Genomic DNA, 16,215 nt, shown 5'->3' on the forward strand with positions numbered 1-16,215 from the left:
GGTTATCTACTATTTACTACTGATGTGTGGGAGTCCTTTACATTATGGGTCTACATCTTTCGTTATGTATATGTATTGCAAATACTTTCTCCCAGCTAGTGACTTGACTTTTCAGTTTTCTAAGGTTGTATTTTAATTATCAGAAGTTCTTAATTTTTAATGAAATACCACCTTTCAATCTTTGTATCGGGTTATGCTGGCCTCATAAAATGAATTAGAAAGTGAGATCTCTTTTTTCTTCTCTAGGAAAATTTATGTAAGATTTATATTATTTTTTAAGAATGCATGAAAAAAGATCACTAGCAAACTCATCTGAACTTGCAATTTTCTTTGTGAAAAGGTTTGAATTGCAGATTCAATATAATTAACAAATATAAAATACTTCAAATTTTTTAATTTAATTACATTTTTCTATTTCTGTTTTGCTATGTTTTTAAGGGATTTTTCATACTAAATGAATTGACATGAAGTTATTTAAAACATCCTCTTATGGTTTTACTATCTGTAGGATCTGTAATGATGTCCCACTTCATTTCTAGTAATGTCACTCAAGTTTTATCTTTCTTTTTCTTTTCTTGCAACTTAGGTTCTGGAGTACATGTGCAGATCATGCAGGATTGTTGCATAGGTACATACATGGCAAGGTGGTTTGCTACCTTCATCCCCCCATCACCTATATGGGTATTTCTCCCCTCATTATCCCTCCCCACCCTACCCACCTGCGCTGTCCCTCCCCTAGCCCCCCCAACTGATCACAGTATCCATGTGTTCTAATTGTTCAACACCCGCTTACGAGTGATAACATATGGTGTTTGGTTTTCTGTTCTTGTGTCAGTTTGCTGAGAATGATGGTTTCCAGATTCATCCATGTCCCTACAAAGGACACGAACTCATTGTTTTTTATGGCTGCATAGTATTCCATGGTATATATTTCCACATTTTTTTTATTCAATCTATCTATGATGGACATTTGGGTTGGTTCCAAGGTTTGCTATTGTAAACAGTGCTGCAATGAACATATGTGTGCATGTGTCTTTATAATAGAACAATTTATAATTCTTTCAGTACATACCCAGTAATGGAATTGCTGGGTCAAATTGTAATTCTATTTCTACGTCCTTGAGGAATTGCCACACTATCTTCCACAATGGTTGAACTAATTTACACTCCCACCAACAGTGTAAAAGTGCTCCTATTTTCCACATCCTTTCCAGCATCTGTTGTCTCCAGATTTTTTAATGATCACCATTCTAACCGGTAGGAGATGGTATCTCAATGTGGTTTTGATTTGCATTTATCTAATGACCAGTGATGATGAGCATTTTTTCATGTGTTTGTTGGCCTCATTGATGTCTTCTTTTGTAAAGTGTCTGTTTGTATCCTCCACCCACTTTTGAATGGGCTTGTTTTTTTTTCTTGTAAATCTGTTTTAGTTCTTTGTAGATTCTGGATATTAGCCCTTTGTCAGATGGATAGATTGCAAAAATTTTTTCCCATTCTGTTGGTTGCTGGTTCACTCTAATGATTGTTACCATTGCTGTACAGAAGCTCTGTAGTTTAATTAGATCCCATTTGTCTATTTTGGCTTTTGTTGCCATTGCTTTTGGTGTTTTAGTCATGAAGTCCTTGCCTATCCCTATGTCCTGAATAGTTTTGCCTAGATTTTCTTCTAGGGTTTTTATGGTATTAGGTCTCATGTTTAGATCTTTAATCCATCTGGAGTTAATTTTAGTGTAAGGTGTCAGGAAGGGGTCCAGTTTCCGCTTTTGCACATGAATAGCCAGTTTTCCCAACACCATTCATTAAATAGGGAATCCTTTCCCCATTGCTTGTTTTTCTCAGGTTTTTCAAATTTCAGATGATTATAGATGTGTGGTGTTGCTTCCAAGGCCTCTGTTTTGTTCCATTGGTCTGTGTCTCTGTTTTGGTACAAGTACCATGCTGTTTTGATTACTGTGGCCTTGTAGTATAGTTTGAAGTCAGGTAGTGTGACGCCTCCAGCTTTGCTCTTTTTGCTTAGGATTGTTTTGGCTATGTGGCCTCTCTTTTGGTTCCATATGAAGTTTGAAGTCATTTTTTCCAGTTCTGTGAAGAAAGTCATAGGTAGCTTGATGGGAATAGTGTTAAATCTATAAATTACTTTGGGCAGTATGGCCATGTTCACAATGTTGATTCTTCCCAATCATCAGCATGGGATACTTTTCCATCTATTTGTGTCCTCTCTTATTTTGTTGAGCAGTGGTTTGTAGTTCTCCTTGAAGAAGTTCTTTACATCCTTTGTTAGTTGTATTCCTAGGTATTTTATTTTCTTTGTAGCAATTGTGAATGGGAGTTCACTTTTGATGTGTCTCTGTTTGTCTGTTATTAGTGTATAGAAATGCTTGTGATTTCTGCACATTGATTTTATATCCTGAGACTTTGCTGAAGTTGCTTATCAGTTTCAGGAGATTTGGGGCTGAACCTAGAATTTCATATCCAGCCAAACTAAGCTTCATAAGTGAAGAAGAAATGAAATCCTTTATGGACAAGCATTTGCTGAGGGATTTTGTCACACCAGACCTTCCCTGCAATAGCTCCTGAAGGAAGCACTAAACACAGAAAGGAAAAACCAGTACCAGCCACAGTAAAAAAGAACCAAATGGTAAAGACCAATGATGCAATGAAGAAATTATGCCAACCAAAGGGCAAAACAACCAACCAGTAATAAAATGGCTGGATCAGATTCACACATAACAATATTAACATTAAATATAAATTGACTAAATGCCCCAATCAAAAGACACAGACTGGAAAATTGGATAAAAATCCAAGAACCATTGGTGTGCTGTATTCAGGAAACCCATCTCATGTGAAAAGACACACATAGACTCAAAATAAAGGGATGGAAGAAGATTTACCAAGCAAGTAGAGAGCAAAAAAAAAGCAGGGGTCGCAATCCTAGTCTCTGATAAAAATGGTCTTCAAACCAACAAAAATCAAAAGAGACAAAGAAGGACATTACATAATGGTAAAAGGATCAATACAACAAGAAGAGCTAATGATCCTAAACATATACGCATCCCATACAGGAGCACCTGGATACATAATGCAAGTCCTTAATGACCTACAAAGAGACTTAGACTCCCGCACAATAATAGTGGGAGATTTTAACACTCCACTGTCAATATTAGATCAACAAGACAGAAAATCAACAAGGAAATCCAGGATTTGAATGCAAATCTGGACCAACCAAACTTAATAGACATTTACAGAACTCTTAACCCCAAATCCACAGAATATACATTCTTCTCAGCACCACATCACACTTACTCTAAAATCGACTACATAATTGGAAGTAAAGCACTCCTCAGCAAATGCAAAAGAATGGAAATCATAACAAACAGTCTCTCAGACCACAGTGCAATCAAATTAGAACTCAGGATTAAGAAACTCACTCAAAACCACACAACTTCATGGAAAATGAACCACAGTCTCCTGAATGTAAACTGGATAAATAATGAAATGAAAGCAGAAATAAAGATGTTCTTTGAAACCAATGAGAACGAAGACACAACATACCGGAATCTCTGGGACACATTTAAAGCAGTATCTAAAGGGAAATTCATAGCAATAAATGCCCATATGAGGAACAAGGAAAGGTCTAAAATTGACACTCTATCATTAAAATTGAAAGAGTTGGAGGAGCAAGATCAAGAAAACTCAAAAGCTAGCAGAAGACAAGAAATAACTAAGATCAGAGCAGAACTGAAGGAGACAGAGACACAAAAAAACCCTTCAAAACTTCAACAAATCCAGGAGCTGTTTTTTTGAAAAGATCAACAAAATAGATAGACTGCTAGCCAGACTAATAAAAAAGAAAAGAGAGAAGAATCCAATAGGTGCAGTAAAAAACAATAAAGGGGACATCACCACCGATTACACAGAAATACAAACTACCATCAGAGATTACTACAAACAACTCTATGCACAAAAACCAGTAAATCTGGAATAAATGGATAAATTCCTGGACACTTACACTCTTCCAAGACTAAACCAGGAAGAAGTTGAATCCCTGAATAGACCAATAACAAGGGCTGAAGTTGAGGCAGTAAATAATAGCCTACCAACTAAAAAAAGCCCAGATCCAGATGGGTTTACAGCGAAATTTTACCAGACTTACAAAGAGGAGCTGGTAACCATTCCTTCTGAAACGATTCCAAACAATCCAAAAAGAGGGAATCCTCCCCAACTCATTTTATGAGACCAACATCATCCTCATACCAAAACCGGGCAGAGACGCAACTGAAAAAGAAAACTTCAGGCCAATATCCATGATGAACATAGATGCAAAAATCTTCAATAAAATACTGGCAAACAGAATGCAACAGCAAATCAAAAAGCTTATCCATTATGATCAAGTAGGCTTCATCCCAGGGATGCAAGGCTGGTTCAACATACGCAAGCCTATAAATGTAATCCATCGCATAAACAGAACCAAAGACAAAAACCACATGATTATCTCAATAGATGCAGAAAAGGCCTTCGAAAAATTCAACAGCACTTTATGCTAAAAAACATCAATAAACTAGGCATCAATGGTACATATCACAAAATAATAAAAGCTATTTATGACAAACCCACAGTCAATATCATACTGAATGGGCAAAAACTGGAAGCATTCCTTTTGAAATCTGGCATAAGACAAGGATGCCCTCTCTCACCACTCCTATTCAATATAGTATTGGAAGTTCTAGCCAGGGCAATCAGGCAAGAGAAAGAAATAAAGGATATTCAAATTGGAAGAGAGGAAATCAAATTGTCTCTATTCACAGATGACATGATTGTATATTTAGAAGTTTTATCTTTCAAAAAAAATCACTATTGCTACAGGTTTACTAATTTTATTAATGTCTTTTTTTAAAGTAATTTTTGTTGACTGTCTTTATTGTTGGTTGACTTTTAGTTTCCATTGATTTCTTCTCTTATCTCCATTTACCTTTCTGTTTGGTTTGATATTCTTTTTCTAACATTCTAAAAGAGAAGCTTAGATTACTGATTATCAGCCTTTTGATTTTTCTAATGTATGCATTTAGTGCTATAAATTCCACTTTAAGAACATCTCCTACATCCTACATCCTATAGTTTTTGAAGTCATATTATTTTTATTCATTTAAAAATATGTTCTAATTTATTTTCAATTTCCTCTTTGATTTTTTGGTTATTAATATGTATATTGTTTAATTTTCAAGCATTATTTATATTCTGGTGCTAATTTCTAGTTTAATTCCACTTTGGTCAGTAAAACACATTTATATGATTGAATCCTTTGAAATATGTTAAGAGTGATTTTGGCTATTTGGTAAGTGTTCCATGAACCCATTAAAAAATAGTATATATTCTTTAGTAGTGGGGTGAAGTATTCTTTAATTGTTGATTAGGTTCAGTCCTTTAATACTGTCATAAAAACATCTATATCAGAACTGTCTAATAGAAATATAATGTGAGGCCACATACATAATTTTAAAATCTTAGTGCCAATATTTTAAAAGGTAAAATAAAGAAATTGATTTTAATAATATGTTCTATTTGAAACAATATATTCAAAATATCATTTCAATATTTAATCAATTTTAAGTTATTAAGAATTATTTTACTTTTCCTGTCCTGTCTTTAAAATCCAGTATGTGTTTTACATTTACAGTATATCTCATTTAAAGTGCTAACTTTTTATCTGAATTATTTGATTTATATTGATTCATAAAATGACAGTTGAAAAAGTAGATTCATTTACCCAAGATGTTCAAAATATACTTAAACACTTTCCAGTAACTCAATTAACTACTAAGAATCATTTTCCTTTAATAATCTCACTCACATTTACAGCATATATTGAGGTTCTTTCTATAAAAATTGATTTGACTTTGAAGCAAAAGTATATTAGTTTCAAAATTGTATTTTCCAATTTACTAAATCTTATGTCAATACAGTATTATTAATATTTAATTCAAAGAGTATTGCATAAATTGAGTGATGATTCTAAATTTATGAATTTCAAAAAAAGTTCTTTACATTATTCTTAAAGATTTTGAAGCCAGTTTACATAATGTTGTTGATAATAATTAAAATATTCTTATGTTGATTTATGCTAAAATATGTGAAATAATTATTGTTCACTTGTATAATGAGAAGTTTTAATTTCAACATATATTTTTGCTTTTGTCTAGTTAAGTCAGACATTAGCTTTTCCTTTCCTTGGAACTTCATATTTATCTCACTAAAGTGCAGTATAATATTAGTGATTCTCCTGCCTCAGCCTCCCAAGTAGCTGTGATTACAGGTGTGTGCTACTGAGAATAATTTGAACCCAGGAGGCAGAGGTTGCAGTAGGCTCCAGCCAGGGCAATAAGAGCAAAACTAAAAAAACGTTTTACACATTTACTTCTAATTTCAAGTGATTCACTTGTAACACAATGTCTTGTTTCAAGATACTTACTTCTAATTTCAAGTAGTTAAGTGCACTAAAAGTACACTATTAGTGATTTTACTAATAATGCAAGAAACAACAGTTTAAATTCATTAACTCATTCTCATCTTTAGCACTAATGTTTCATATAGTTTACCTTTATATAGGTTTTAAATTATGTATTGTAAGTATAATCAATGGTTATTTCCATTTATCTCTCAGGGGTATCTTTGTTCTTTTCTGCCCAGTATTATTTAGTTTTCTTTGTCTGAAAATGTCTTTATCTCACATTCCTTTTTATGAATATTTTGGCTAGGTATAAAATTATAGGCCAAGATTTCCATTAAACAATTTAAATATGTTGCCACTATTTTTTATGTTCCCTGGGCTTTTTTTGTTTGTTTGACAAGTTAGCAATATCCTTATTGCTGTTTCCCTAAAGGTGATGTGTTTTATTTTCTGTGACTGCTTTGACATTGTTCTCACTGTGTTTTATTTTCTTCCATTTGAACATGATGTGACTAGATGTGATTTTCTTTGCATTGATTTGACTTGGGCTTCTTAAACCTGTAGTTGATGTCTTTTAAACTATTTGGAAAATTTTTTAGATAATGCTTTTATCCCATTAATTTTCTTCTATTCTCCTAGAATTCCTATTACAGATTTGCTACTTCTTTTCACAATTTCTCATGTGTCTTTCAAATTCTTTTCTATATTTTCCATGTTTTTTCTCTGTGTCAGTATGAAAACTTGCTACTGACCCATCTTTGAGATAACAAATATTTTTCTATTGTTTTCATACTGCTATTAATGTCATGTCTTGAAATTTAAATTTCAGTTATTTTAAGTCTTAGTTATAGAATTTCAGTTTTGCATTTTTATGGATTCCAGTTCTCTGCTGAATTTTATTCTCTTCTGTTATATTGAATATATGAAGCATAATTATCCAAAAATATCTGTCTGAAAACTCCAGTAAGTAAATCATCTCTGGGTCTGTTTCTATAATTTGGTATTTCTCTTGGTTTCATGTGCATTGTTCCATGCTTTGTATTTTAATTGAATGACACATTGTGTATAGAAACTTGGGGAAACTGTAACTGTTGCTTTATTCCCGAAAGATAAAAAATTGTATTTTTATTTTGGAAATCAGACAGAATACTAGCAGATTATTTTAATCCTGTCAGGGTGTGGCCCTTCTGAGGCTACAACTATAAGGCTATAAGCCATGTTTGTTGTTTTTTAAGCCTCTTAGAACTTGTGGGACTTAAACTGCAACTCTCCTTCCACAGCATGAGGCAGATGCTAAAATATTTGCTCAGCTATTTATTTTTCAAGTTGATGCATTCTACTGGATTTCTTACAGTCATGTCCTATATTTGAGTAGCTTAAAAGTCAAAACTAGAAGAAAATTTACATGCAGATTTTGATGTTTCTTCCTCTGTGACTTTCTCCATTGTGCAAATTTTGCCTTTCCATTTTCTGGCTGCCCTGACAGTCTTGATCTCCTGTTTATGTCTCAGTCCAGAAAAACTGTTCCCATTGCACTGAACTCACTCAGCATGGAAAATTAGAAAGTGCCCTCAAAGAGATCTGTGAAAATGTAGATCTCATTCTTTTACGGATGTACTCCTTTCTGGTTTTGCCACATCTCATGGCTCTCCAGTACCTTCAGATTTTTTAAGTTGGATTGTCCAGCTCTTATAATTATTATTGGCAGAAGACTTCATTCTATATCAACTACTCTGTCATGATATACACCAGATTCTAGTTCCTTGTCTACAAAAAGAGCTACCTAGTGAAGCCTTGGATTTTCTTTTTTTCTTAGAAAGCTTTGTTTTTATCTTTTTCCTGGGTTTCCAGTACAAGATTTATTAAGTTTTATTTTTGTTTCATTTATTAATTATATATAACCATGGAAAGACATAAGCAATGCCATTGGTAATAAAAGTCTGGAAAACATGACACTGTCTGGAAATGTTTTGATAGTTGTTAATATGTGTTATAAAGGAAAATATCTAGCATTTACCTCTTTGCCACTCTTGTTCAACATAGTATTGTAAGTCCTGGCCAAAGCAATCAGGCAAGAGAATGGAATAAAGGACATCCAAATAACAAAAGAGAAATTCAAACTATGTCTGTTTGCAGGCAACATGATTGCATTTCTAAAAAACCCAATAGTCTCAGCCCAAAAGCACCTTCAGCTGATAAACAGCTTTAGCAAACTTTCAGGATACAATATCAATGCATAAAAATCACTAGCATTTATATACATCAGCAACAGCCAAGCTGAGAACTGAATCAGGAACAGAATCCAATTCAAAACTGCCACAAAAAGAATAAAATACCTACAAATACAGCTAACTAGGGAGGGGAAACATATCTACAAGAAGAATTATAAAACACTACTCAAATAAATCAGAGGTGGCACACACAAACAGAAAAACATTCCATGCTCATGGCTATGAAGAATCAATGTCATTAAAATGGCCATACTGCCCAAAGAAATTGGGCCATACTGCCCAAATAAAAATGGCCATGCTGCCCAAAGACCAATAGAACAAACCAAAGAATCCAAAAACAGACCTAAAATCATACTATTATCTGATTTATGACCAGGTGGCACTGTCCTACATCTTTAATCATCATTAAAGTGGCCATACTGCCCAAAGAAATTTACTGCCCAAACAAAAAGATGATCTTTTCACAGAATTATGCTGGATCAACTGTATAAATGTTTTAAAAAGTATAGAGCGACCCATATATCACACTTTACACAAAAATTATTCCAGATTTACTGTAAATCTATATGTAACATGTAAATAATAAAGCTTTCTGAATAAACATAGGAAAACATTTTTATGACCTTGGTGTACACAACAGTTTCTTAAACAAGACAAATAACCATGAGGGAAAAATATAAATGATAATGATAGCAGCTCCTGTCAACAACATACTATTAAGAGTAGAAAGACAGCTGGCAGTGTTAGAGAAGTTACATCCAAAACATGTACCTATCAAGAGACTCATAGCCAGAATTCATAAAGAATTATTGCAAATCAATACAGAAAATGTAGACAACCTGACAGAAAAGTAGGCAAAACATCTGAACAGTCACTTAACAAAAGAGGACATCTAAATGGCCAATGAACAGTTGAAAATATACTCAAAAGAACTACTCGGCATTTGAAGGGCTTTGAGATCACATACACCCCCCAAAATAGTTTAAATGATTGTATATGAGTATGAAAATAAAAAAACAGAGAAAATTGAGAAAGTACCAATTAGAGCATTCACACAATGAGTGGGAGTGGAAATTGAAAACCCTACTCTGGAAAACTGCTTGTCATCAGCAGCTAAAGTAGAACACAGGTACACCTATCGTTTGCTTATTCCATACCTACATACATACTCAGAAGTAATGTGCTTATATGTCTCCCAAAAGAAATGTGCAACTATTCGGTTAGTGCAAAAGTAGCTATGATTTTTGCCATTGCTTTTAATGTCATTACTTTTAATGATAAAAACCACGATACTTTTGCACCAACCACCTAATCGTACATTCTTAACAACACCTACTGAAATAGCAAAAAACAAGAGACATCTGAATGGCCATCAAGAGCAGAACGGATAAACACATTTTGTTATAGTCACATAGTCGAATAGTTTATAGCAATAACAAGGGAAAACTACAACTATATTAATGTGGACATTTGGATAAATTTCACAAAAATAATGTTCAGGAGAACACAAAATAGATACAAATGGTGTATACTGTATAATTTCATTTATTTAAACATCAAAGCAAGGAAAACCAATCTATGTTGTTAGAAGATAACATGTCTTACTTCAAAAAACTAATAAATAAAGGTATCTGGGTGCTAGTTACATAGGCATATATATGTATATTTATATATATATACGTTTTTTAAAATTCATTGAACATTTGTGATTTCAGCACTTCTCTAGATTTTGTTATATTTCAATTAACAACTAAAACAAAAAATTAAATCAAAAGCAAAAACAAGAAGAAAAAGCCTTTGGAAACCCTGTATATATCTTGATGTCCAATAATGCTCCGTGTCCCACATCCTGAACCTATACTGGAATCTTTATTCTGAAGTCATTGGAATTAACTGAACCATAAGAAAGAAGGAACCATTCTTGGCATATTCTGCCTCTGAAACACAGCTGGCCATGGAAAACAGCTTTGGAGGCAGAGCTCTGAAAGTCAAAATAGGAAAGTAACAAAGCTCCCAGGAAGAGCCATAGTCCAGGATGGGTTATTTTCCCAAAGACCCTTTTGTGAGTACAATGAACTGGTGTCTTCTCAGAGAGTTCATGGAGGATGACTGGATCACACCTGAAATAGCGATATATATTTCATCAAACCAATTTAATAATATCACTCTAATGGAAAAGATGTCTCAAAGAGGAAACATCATTTTTAAGAGGTAAGTTAGCCTTGGGAGATTTTTATATTGAAATATTACTATATTGGTGTCTAATATTACTTCCTCAGGAGGGAGAATACATAACTATTATAATTCAGAGATTTCCTACTTGATGGTGATGATGATGTTGGAATTATAATCGCTAAATCTTTTTGAGCATTTACTAGGTACCAGGTACAATGGTAAGTGATTTGTATGGAACTCCCACTTAAAATTTCCACAACACTAAAGCTACTACTACTTTTCTCACTGAGAAAAAACCTACAGTTCAGAGTTACCCCAATGTCACTCGTCACAGTAGAGCAGAGACTCTACCCAAGACTAAATTCCAAAGATAATATTTATTACTTTGAAAATGGAGAAATATTTGGCTTTCAGAGTATTTCTCTGCACACTAATGTGCTCAGATGTCACAAGGAAGCAACTACTTAAATAAAGCAGCTATTTTCAATCAATTTACAAAGATGAGCCTTGAAGATATATCACAGAGTTCAGATAATGTGCCTGCTAATATTCTAAATATGTTGTGATTCTTTAAAAAGTGGGTGCTACTCACTGAAAATTTTTAAATTCTTTGTATGTGAGTCTATTCTCAAATACCACATTTCTCCAATCTTCTGCATGTGTAGAATATTTATCTTAAACATACAAAAATCAGCATTGAATGGCATTTAACTCAAAGTAGAGTTTAACACTTATCTGTAACTAAGTATTAGAAGAATTAATATCTCTGATAATTTTTTTAATTTTGCAAATCTGTATCACCCATGCCTGCCGATTTTATCTCCAACATTTAGCCAGCCAATTCATTAGAATTAAATTTGACAAGCCTCTAGGAGTATTAGAAATCTGTTTTCTGAGGCTCTAGAAGATTTGGGCTTTGTCTACATGAGACCAGCTATTTAAGTCTGCTCAAGCCGCCATAGCAAAATACATAGATTGGGTGGCTTAAACAACAGAAACTTATTTTCTCACAGCTCTGGAGGCTGGGAAGCCCAAGACAAAGTTCCAGACAATTTGGTTTCTGGTGACAGTTCTAGCACTGGCTTGCATATGATCGAGGTAAGTTCACATAACCTTTCCTTGGTGCATAGCGTTGGGGGAAAGTAGGACTGTCTGGTGTCTCCTCTTATAAAGGGCATTCCCCCATCATCAGGACCCCTCTTCATAACCTCATTTAATCTAATTATCTCCCAAGGCTCCACCTCCAAACAGTACATTGGGAATCAGAGCTTCAACTATGAATCTGGGGTAGGCACAGGCATTCACACCAACCAATGAATGTTTTGAAGCTCAGACCATCTCTCCCCCTGTAACTTGTAACTTGCATGAGCACACACACAAACACAGCTCTTTGAACTTAATTTTTCCTAAGGTGACAATTTGTTTTTCTCATCTATTAAAAAAAAAAAGAGGCATGATGCTGTCTGCAGAAAGTGTTTTCACTGATGTCTCTCTGGAAACCTTGGCATTGGGATGTAAGGACATGATACAGGTTTGGATCACTTCGGCAAAATGGAGCTGAGTAAAATCCCATGGAGTTTGGCTTTTACACAATTTCCCAAGGCCAACAAATCATGTCTATTACCCCCTCTCCACCACCTCCATCTACAATAAAACTATAAAAAGTAAGAAAGTTAACTAGCAAGTCCTCTGCAAAACACCTCATTCACCTTTCACATTGTTCAATATTATATTGGTATAATAAAAATTAGACTACTTTGTGGGGGGAAATCATTAAGTATATTTTTATTTTTAAGCTGTTCTTCACAGTAATGTATAATCTTCTAATTATCTTTTTAGCATAATTTCTATATTTTCATTATCTCTGATGACCATATTTTATTATTATTATTATTATTATTATTTAAATGTGTTATGCTCAGAGAATATGATGTGTTGAAACTTCTATTAGGGCTTGGTATATAGTAATTTTCTTAGTAAACTTTTTTTAAGTATAACAAGCATGCATAAAAGGCACAAATTATAATGAAAATTTCAATGAATTTTCACAACCAGCACCCTAGCCAAGATATGGAATGTTAACCTCCTTAGCCCTCTTTAATCATTACTTGTCCTCAGAAATAATCACTTTTCTAACTTACAGTTCGTTTTGCCTTTTCCTAAACTGAATATATGTGGACTAACTCGGTATACACTCTTTTACTGGTTGCTTTCACTCAATAATATTTCTAGGATTCCATCCCATGGTTGTGTGAATGAGTAGTTCATTTATTTTTATTGCTGTTTAGTATTCCGTCATAAAGAGAGAGTATGTGATTTACTTTAGTATATATCTTATGTGCACTTGAGAACAGTATATGTTTCCTTCTTATTATATATACTTTACTTTTTTAAACTTTTTTTTTAATAGAAATAGGATATCATTACATTGCTCAGACTGGTCTGTTCTGAACTGTTGGGCTCACGTGATCCTCTTGCCTCAGCCTCCCAAAGTGCTGGGATTATGGGAATGGGAGAATGTGCCTGGCCCATCGTTTACACTTTAGATGAAACTTCAACACATACTAAAACAGACTATTATTAGGTATATACAAATTTATGACTTTTATGACTTCCTGTCAATTGTTCATTTATAGTTAATTAATAACTCACTTTATTCCTAGTAAGATGTTTTAAGTTATATTTTCTCCTTAGCTAGACTAAGGAAAACGAGAGAAGACTCAAATAAAATCAGAAATGAAAAAGGAGACATCACAACAGATACCACTGAAATAAAAGGGATCATTAGAGTCTACTGTGAGGAACTATACACAAATACATTTGAAAATGTAAAGAAAATAAACTCTTGGACAGATACAACTCATCAGATTGAGCCAAGAAGGAGTAGAAAACCTGAACAGACCATATGGAACACTGTGCAGAAGCCAAAAGAAAGAATGAGTTTATGTCCTTACAGGGACATGGATAAACCTGGAAGCCATCATACTCAGCATAGTGACACAGGAACAGAAAATCAAACACTGCATGTTCTCACTCGTAAGTGGGAGTTGAACAATGAGAACAAATGGACACAGGGAGGGGAACATCACACACTGGGGTCTGTGGGGGGGCGGTGGCAAGGAGAAGGAGAGCATTAGGACAAATACCTAATGCATGTGGGGCTTAAAACCTAGATGATAAGCTGATAGGTGCAGCAAACCACCATGGCACATGTATAGCTATACAACAAACCTGCACGTTCTGCAACATGTATCCCAGAACTTAAAGTCAAAAAAAAAAAAAAAGTGAGACATGTTTTCTGTCTAAACATAAGGTCTATCCTGGATAATCCTGTTCCATGTGCTGATGAAAATACTGTATATTCTGAACTTTTTGAGCAAAATGGTCTATAGGTGTATATTAGGTCCATGTGGTCTATGGTGCAGTTTAAAGAAAATGATTTTTTGTTAACCTTCTTTTATGTGCTCTGTCCAATGCTGAGAGTGGGATGTTGAAGCCTCCAGCTATTAGTGAATTGGGGTCTATCTCTCCCTTTATATCTAATAATATTTGCTTTATACATCTGGGTGTTCCCAATGTTGGGCGCATATATATTTACAATTATTATATTTTCTGACTGAATTGATCCATTTATTATTATATAATGTTCTTCTTTGTTTATACAGCTTTAACTTGAAGTCTGTTTTGTCTCATATTAGTATAGCTACTCCTGCTCACTTTTGGTTTCCATTTTCAAGGAATATCTATTTCTATCCCTTCACTCTCAGTTTATATGTATCTTTAAAGGTGAATTGAATTTTTCGTAGGCAGCATATAATTGGGTCTCATTTTTTTCATGAATTCAGCTAGTCAGTCTGTATTTTTCAATGGGAAATTTAATCTATTTATATTTAAGGTTATTATTGATAGGTGAGGATTTATTCCTATCACTTTATTAATTGTTTCTGGCTGTTTTGTATATTCATTTTTCCTTATTTCCTTTCTTATTGTTTGTGTTTGCAGTGGGTGGTTTTCTGTAGTGATAAGTTTTTATTTCTTTCTCTTTTTCCTTTGTGCATCAGCTTTATCAGTGAGTTTTATAGTTTTAGATGTGTTTATGATCATGGCTATTGTTTTTTCACTTCCAGATATAAGATTCTCTTGAGTGTTTTTTGTAAGGCTTGTCTAGTGGTGATAAATTCTGGTTTTGCTTGCATGTATAAGCTTTTATTTCTCCTTCGTTTCTGATAAATAGCTTTGCTGGGCATATTTCTGCCGAGAGTTTTTTTTTTTTTTCAGTACTTAGATTATATCATCTTATTCTCTCCTGACCTGTATAGGTTTCTGCTGAGAAATCCACTGTTTATCTAATGTAGATTCCCATATGTGTGACGTGATGCTTTTCTCATAGCATTTTTAACGTTTTTCTTTGTTTTTGACTTTTCACAATAATGTGCTATGGTAAGGATCTCATTAAATCTGTTTGGACTTCTTTGAGCTTCCTGGACTTGGATATCCATCTCTCTTCCATGACTTAAGAAGTTTTCTGCTACTATTTTATTAAATAAGTTTTTGTCACCTTTTCCCCCTCTTCTGGAATGCTCATAATACCAGTATTTGTTCACTTAACAGTGTCTTATATGTCCTGTAGGCTTTCTTCATTTGTTTTTATTCTTTTTTTTAATTCTTCTGTGTGATTTCAAAAGGCATTTATTCAAGTTCAGAAACCTTTTCTTCTGCTTTGTCTAGTCTGTTGTTGAAGCTGTCAATTGTAGTTTTTAATTTTCTTTATTGAATTCTTCAATAGAATTTCTGTTTATTTTTAATATTTTTTGTTGAATTTCTCATTCCAATTATAAATTCTTTTTCTGACTTCATTGAATTGATTGTATTCATTCTCTTGTATCTCACTGAGTTTTATTAAGTTTATTGTTTTGAATTCTTTTTCTGACATTTCATGTATTTTCTTATGATTGGGGTCTACACTGTTTTCCTTTGAAGGTTACATGTTTCCTTGCTTTTTCATGATTGATGTGTTTTTATGTTGATTTCTACACATCTGGTGGTATAGTCATCTCTTCCAATTTTATGGAGTAGGTTTTATAGGAAAAGAATTATTTGTGTAAATGGGTCTTAGGGTGTCACTTCAGTGGACTGCATTGGCATTGCTTCTAGGTAGATGCAGTAGTTAGTCTTCATGTAATATCTTCAGTTGTAATCCACTCAACTAATGGCATTTATGTGTTTCTCAGTGGCCTAGACTGAGAGAACTTGTGGCAATGGTGGTGTATCTTTGCCAGGAGCAAGCTGGCTAGGCTGTTTTTCAGACTGGGGGTACATGCAAGCACACAGTGTATTGGCCGACTTAGGGTCTAGATC

Source organism: Cebus imitator, unplaced genomic scaffold (genome assembly GCF_001604975.1).
Source record: "Cebus imitator isolate Cc_AM_T3 unplaced genomic scaffold, Cebus_imitator-1.0 Scaffold14, whole genome shotgun sequence".
NCBI classification, from domain to species: domain Eukaryota; kingdom Metazoa; phylum Chordata; class Mammalia; order Primates; family Cebidae; genus Cebus; species Cebus imitator.